Raw genomic sequence first — 7,151 nt, forward strand, 5'->3', positions numbered from 1 at the left:
TCCTCCTGTCTCAGCCTCCCGAGTGCTAGGATTGCAGGCATGCATCACCACTCCTGGCTAAATGGACTTTTCTTAAAGCTCCTTGAAATTAATGTGTCCATGTTAATTATTAAATCATTTTTGAAAACAATGGAAAGACATCTTTCTCAAATGAGAAAATATTGGTAAGCTCACCTGAAATCCCCAGTACTATTTTTTAGAAATAATTACTTGTCAATTGTTCTCCCTGTTGTTGAATTTGCTTAGTAATTCTTCTCTTATATTTATATTCAATTGTCTTTCTTGAATTAAGAATTAGAGAATTATACCCTCCAACTTATTCATATGATGTGAATTTTAAAACCTGAAGAATTAGAAAAATTGAAAATGTCACAAATTTGCTCTATCTTGGGCAATGCAAATCTTTTGAAAATTATCTGCCTATTTATTTTTACATGTCAGTTTCATATTCAAGAAATCACTGTCAATGATCTTGATCTTCTAAAATTTTTAATTTGTATATTTTTTTCCATTTCATGGTATACGCATTCTCATGCCTGTTTCTCATCATAATATCATACAGTTGGAGGACATATAAAAACATAGATTGGATTTGATGGCAGCAGCCTTGTTCTAGTTTCTGCCAGCAGGCTCCTTGTCTTTTCTGTCATAGTCTCAGTGTAAATTACCATTAAAAATGCTGTTGCAGTACCTTACTATTTATAATTGCTTCTGTTTGAAGTGGAAGAGTTTAACTCATTCTATTCTATGAAGCTTTAACTTACTGCATCTTGGTCCTACCAAGCTCTAGGTGAAGAATGTATTCCTCACTAAATCTAGTTCTGTTTCCTCTACTTGAAAATGATCATCATTAATCTGAATTCATCTCTAAAAGGAGAGTTCACTGCAAACGGGAAGGAAGTTACCACAACTGCAGTGATAAACTCTTATTTCTCCTAACGTTATGACACTGGGCAGGCATAATCAAGGGATCCATTTCCTAAACTTGGTACCTGAAATTCCAGTTTGTCTCACCATTTACAAAATTCTCCTCTACATTAGTTTAATGCTATATATTAAGATTGTCTTATATTCTTCACACTAGTTACAGTAATGTCATTTAGTATAGTCATTAATTTCAGGAACTTAAAAAATGATGAAAGATTATAATGCATGTAAAGTAATGAAGTTATAAAAAATCCACTATTGGTTCAAACTAGTCCTCTTAATATCCAAGAATATTTGAATGACTTTTAACTGTCTTTTTTCTTAAATATTTTTAAGTATGTGTAATAAAGATCAAAGGATAAATTTATATTTCTACCCAGTATATAATATTTTTCATGTTAACAAGGACATTGAATCAAGAAAATATTTGTAATGCAAAATAGCATCTTTAGGAATTCATAACAGTGAAGACATTTTCACTTTAATTCTCTCTATAAAAATTCATAGATTGATAATTATCATTGTTACTGTCCAATCTCTGGTAGCCTCAGTTTCCAATGAATTAGACAAATGAGGTGGAAGGGAATTTTTTTTTTTACAAATGATAATTGGATTTCAAAAACTCTCTAAACCCCATCAGCACATGTTTAATAAATATAACATAAAATAGAGTTCTTTAGAATGACAATGAAGTGGTCACATGATCTGATCCATCTGATCTGACCCTCATGATCTGATCCCATTGTCAGATTCATCACTGTATTTAATTCATTCTTAAAGCATGACAAGTTCATATTTGCCCTAGGGAATTCTCTCTGTTTTTCTTTTCTCTCTTGAAACACTCCACTCCCAAGTATTTATTATCTGTTGACTTGTTTGTCTTTATCTAGGTGCTAATCATCATCATATCAGATGCTGCCAGGAAAATTCATATAAAACAATTTATGCTAAAAAATATGGTTTTACTTTCTTCACAGAAATACTTATACAGATCTAGTTTTTCATTTAAAAATTCAGTTTCAATGTCTTCTACTAGAGTCTAAATTCAATGATCTAAAAGATTTAGTGTTTTCTTTGTGCTTAAGTAATTGATAAGCACATAATGGACAGTCAAACATTTATGGTGTAAATAAATGATTTCTGTTTCCGTGTAAGTTTATTTTTTTTTAAGCCAAGAACTTTATCTCTCAAGAATTACCTTTACTTAATTTTCTACCATCCAGCCTTTCAGAGTTCTGCTCCTTTTTACCTCAGTCTAAACTTAATCTATTTACATAATCACTGTAGAGTAAAAGCTATCAGATTAGCTGGTGTTTATTACAACCCCTAATTGCATCCTAAACTCTCAGTAACTGTTAATTATCAATAATAGCAAAACATTCAACCAGAATTGGCCTCCAGCTCTTTTGAAATGTTATTCACACAGTCGGCAACTCAAGGTTGGCATCACTGAAGAGGATACAGGAAAGTACTGCAGTAATTAATTTTATCTGTTTGTGTTACACTTGTGCTGTGCTTTCAATATTACTGCTGTCAATATGCTAGATGACATTTCTCCTTTTCAATAACACATTTCTTTTTCCTTCTGAGGTCATCCAAATGAATTTTAGAAATGTATGCCATTATTTTCAATGCTATTTATTAGAACTGAAAATTTTCTTCCAATCATGACGAACTTCAATCCATGATGTTTCTCCAGACATTTATGGCCATGCCATAACAAATAAGGTAAGCATGTAATACTAACTACAAAGTTTTTTAATTAAGATGGAGAAAGTAGTCTAATAATTATGTTCTTGATTTTAAGTAAGCATAATTCCTACTTGTATGTAAAGCGATATAATATCTATCAAGTAGAGATCCAAAATGATTTTGGCAGGATCATCAAATTAGTATTAACACAGAAAATAAAACACATAATTAAAATGCATGGTAACCATCAAGGAGAATTTTAATAGGATGAAAAATTTAATTAAGTTGAATGAAAAAACTAGGCAAAAGATATTAATATTAAAATGCTTTCTTATATCATTATTTCTGATGTCCTTCTTTATTAAAAGCAGAACTGCCCTTTACACATGAAATGTTTTTTAAAATCTGAAACAAAGGATGAAGCAAAATACCAATGACATTAGAGAAAAATAATTTAGTCAGGGATTTAAGAAATTAAATCTACTATTGTCTGCACGTTTCTTGAATAATTATTACGTGACATGTACCATAAAGTATGAGATGTATGTAATAATGTTTTTATTGAGATCATGCCTTGTATTGCTTTTCTTTTTTAGAATACTACAATTTAATGAAAGCATTAATATAAATAAAATTTCACATAGATAACTTGTATGATTCATGACAAAGACAATGTACTTTAATTTGTTATACCTTTCAATTTATACAAAGTTATATGAAACATCAATAAAATGTGGAATTTTATTTTTGTTTCTTCACCTTCTACAGTGAATCAAAAATTTTTTTTAGTAAATTTCATTAGCAAATTCTTCTATCTTGAATTTAGGAAAAACCATTGGCATCAGGGAAAAGACATACTACTTATGTGCATACATGAACTCAAACAGATAGAAAATATTCACAAATAATTTTAATAATTTCAATAAGTAACTATGCCTTTATGAGAATAATTATAAATTGATATTTATCAGATTATAATAAAAAGTTGTCAGGTAAAAGAAAAAACAATAATTATAACTATTCATTGTTGATGTGAGAGGAGTGAAAAATGTGATTTTTAAAAAATGTTAACATGTAAAACAGAATAAATTTTGGTGGTACTAAAATGAAATAAAATAATATAGGTAAATTAGATGGGAAAGAAAAGATATTGGATAATCAATTGAATGTATTTTTGATAGAAATGAAAACAGGCTCGCACAATATATGAACATACAATAATTATATACTTTTAAAATACCATAGATGATGTCATAAAACAAGAACTGGAAACTGTTCTGTAAAAAATTAGATTATCTCTTTAAATAAATAGAATACTGAGGAAAATATTAGTATCAACAATGTAATTTTTACATATTCTACAATATTATATCCAAACAAACATATCAACTTCTTTAGTGACAAAAAAAAGCAAACTTTAAGGAAACAGTTAAAAAACAATTGGAGATGGCCTTGGTGATGCATGCATATAATCCCAGCACTTAAGAGGCTGAAGCAGGAGGATCACTGTGAGTTCCAGGCCAGACTGGACTACACAGGGAGTTCAAGACCAGAGTGAACTACATTGAAAGACTCTCAAAAATAAATAAATAAATAAATAAATAAATAAAGGAAATTGTCTTTAACATAAGAGAAGCATAGTTAAATCTGACTGACGTTCCTACCACTTCCTTCACAATATACAAGTAAAACAGAAACCTATGAAGGCAATATCTAGACTTCAAGATTTCTTGATGCTCAGAGAATTTTCAAGGTATCAAAAATCTACTGAAAATGTTGAATTTCCTCTTAGAGTTGAGAGCATGATAAATTAATCTAAGACAACCACAAAAACTACAAGGTGTTTTAACTGCGCACATCCAAGAAAGATAATCCGCTCATTAGAAGTTAACTCAGTGAGGAGAAACCACGGAATATGTAATGCGAATTTTGTAGAAGTGGAACATAAAAGCTAAGGAGGACGCCTTAGCCACATAATAATTTCCTGTAACTGTTCACTGAAACACCCATTGCCCTTGCACCTTCTTAGCGACTGGGATCCTTTAGTTACCAAGCAAAGCGATCATCAACCTAGATGGAGTGTAAGAAAATGGATTGCTTAATTACTTTCTAGATATTTTTATAAAGGATATCCATTTTTAAATTAAAATAAAGCAGACAAATTTGTGATTTTGATAAAGGAATCCAGAAACTCATGGATATGTGTAACGTGAAACCCACACATGGAAATTTTACATTGTGTTTCTTCTCTATGCTGATGAAGGAATAATTCTAGGAACAAGATTCTCATTGTTTATAACTCCTGGATTACATCCCAGCTGTGTGAATTGACTAAATCAATTAATTTTTAAAAATGGTTGCTCCGTGTTTCTCCTTTCTGCCACAGTCATCTGTCTGTAAACCTCCTTTCCATCTTGAGAGGTTGACCCACAGTGGAGGCTTTTGTTTGATTAATTTCTGCTCATTCTTGCAGCCCACAGCTTAATACCGTTCAGCCACCTCTGAACAACTGGGTTTAAAGAGACTTCAAGTGGGGCTCTCACTCTCTGCTCTGTGTTCCAGCTCTCACCTTCTCCGACACAGAGTTCTGCTCTAATTACTCCCCATGGCAAAGGATGCTTTTGTAGATAAAGTGTGAATGATTTTGCAGTATCCTTTGTTTACTTTCTCATTTTTCAGTATATCCTAAAGAAATATGTAAATGATTTTTACACGTATAATCTTCAATTCTCTGGAACAGTTACACAGTTTCATTTATTTTAACAATAACACACACACACACACACACACAGAAACACGTAGTTTTGCTTAATTAAATCATCTATGGTCGGGCTGGGAATTTAGTTCAGCGGCAAAGTACCTGCCTGGCAAGCACAAGGTCGTGAGTTTGGTTCCCGTTACCGGAGAAAAACAAAAAAAAAAAAAAAAAAAAAAAAAATCATCTATAGTTGAAAAATGTACAAAACAAATGATTATGAGATGCATCAATTCCAAGCATATTTTACCCTATTTAAGAAGTGTTATTCAATGTCTTCACTTTTATGTTATGAGTAAGTTTGTTTCTCTTCTATAAGAAAGAGAAATGGTGTTGAGTTCATTCCTTTACTTTTCTGATTCTTTAAGATTTTTATTTGGAGTGGGATTTATTTATTTTTCAGTGTTAAGCACTCTTACAAACAGTGCATTATGGACAGGGAAATATAACATGGAATAAATAAGTCATTTTAGCAGGGTAGCTTTTGATAATTTCTTTATCTTGACCCTTTTTCCATACTACTAATCTGTGAGTGCAGTCAGAGGAGAGAATTTTACTTACATCGTTTAGACATCTACACTCAGAGCCTAGGTTATTGTGTGACATACAGTAGGAACTTAAAAAGTATTCTTGAATGGATGAATCTTTATCATATGTTAAACTTTCTTACATGGCTGTCTTTACTCTTCCATTCAGTCATCTGATATTACTGAGAAGTGGAAGACAGGAGACCTCTGATGTAAGGTGAAACTGCAACTTCTCCTGGGGAAAAAGAGGATTTTTATTTATTTGTTTATTCAAAGTTCATATGATTTATCACATCATGATATTCTAACTGAAAGTAGCAAGACAAAGGGATATTGAACATTTAATTTATGGATAACCCCTTATGAGAAACAGGGGACTTTACCAACTGGGGATGTTTGGCACCTGAATTTCAGCACAGAAATATGTGTCTCAATTTCAAAGTTGAATTCATTGTATGAATGGGTAGACGCTTGAGCCAGTCATGACTTCTGGAAAGTATCTCCTTATTCACAACTAATGTGAAGCCCAGTGTGAGCCAATGCTGAGCATCCCAGTGTACAGACACGAATGCCCAGAGGATGCAAAAGAAAAATGCAGATGAAATTTCTTCAATCATGGAGAACTCCGAGGGGCCGCTCCTCTGGCATAAGAGAGCCTCAGAGTAACACCAACTCACTGAGATCTATGGAGTTATTTATGTGTAACTTAAGGACATGAGCACCATGATGTAGGAGAAAAGTATTTTGAAGAATATGGTATTGGAGTTTTTGTCAGGGACTGAACGGGGTGGTTCATCACATGACCCATGCTGACCTGGTTTAAACAATCTTACCGTGGCAGAGGGCATACAACAGCCAAAGCAATCACCTCTGACAGTAGTTAGGTCTTAATTCTGCTGACTACTGTCCTGCAGATTCTGCTCTAACCTCTTATCATGCATGGCAAGAGGATGAGAACTGCTGTTTCCTGAGGTCTCTTTCTTAGAGCACTCAAGTTCAAGCTCTACTGTAGCCATTGTGTCTCCACAACCAAGATTTTAATGCAAGGCTGTGCAAGTGTTCCTATTACCCACTCGCCTCCTGGATATACAGATTTATTCTGCAGCCTTCTTGGTAATACACTGCAATATGAAGTATAGAGAAGAGATCTAACAAGCTCTTGAATACAAGGTATATGTTTACACAATAGCAAAAATGAATATTATTTATAACCTCTGTTTTGTAAATATATATTTATTATGTATGTAAGT

At 32.4% G+C, this 7,151-nt stretch overlaps 1 pseudogene; it reads right to left on the minus strand.

The window, feature by feature from the left end:
- LOC102027936 overlaps positions 1-6,917 on the minus strand; it is a 9,562-nt pseudogene extending 2,645 nt beyond the window's left edge.
- Between the last annotated feature and the right edge of the window lie 234 nt (positions 6,918-7,151).

Source organism: Chinchilla lanigera, unplaced genomic scaffold (genome assembly GCF_000276665.1).
Source record: "Chinchilla lanigera isolate Chin_1 unplaced genomic scaffold, ChiLan1.0 scaffold00003, whole genome shotgun sequence".
Lineage (NCBI taxonomy): Eukaryota > Metazoa > Chordata > Mammalia > Rodentia > Chinchillidae > Chinchilla > Chinchilla lanigera.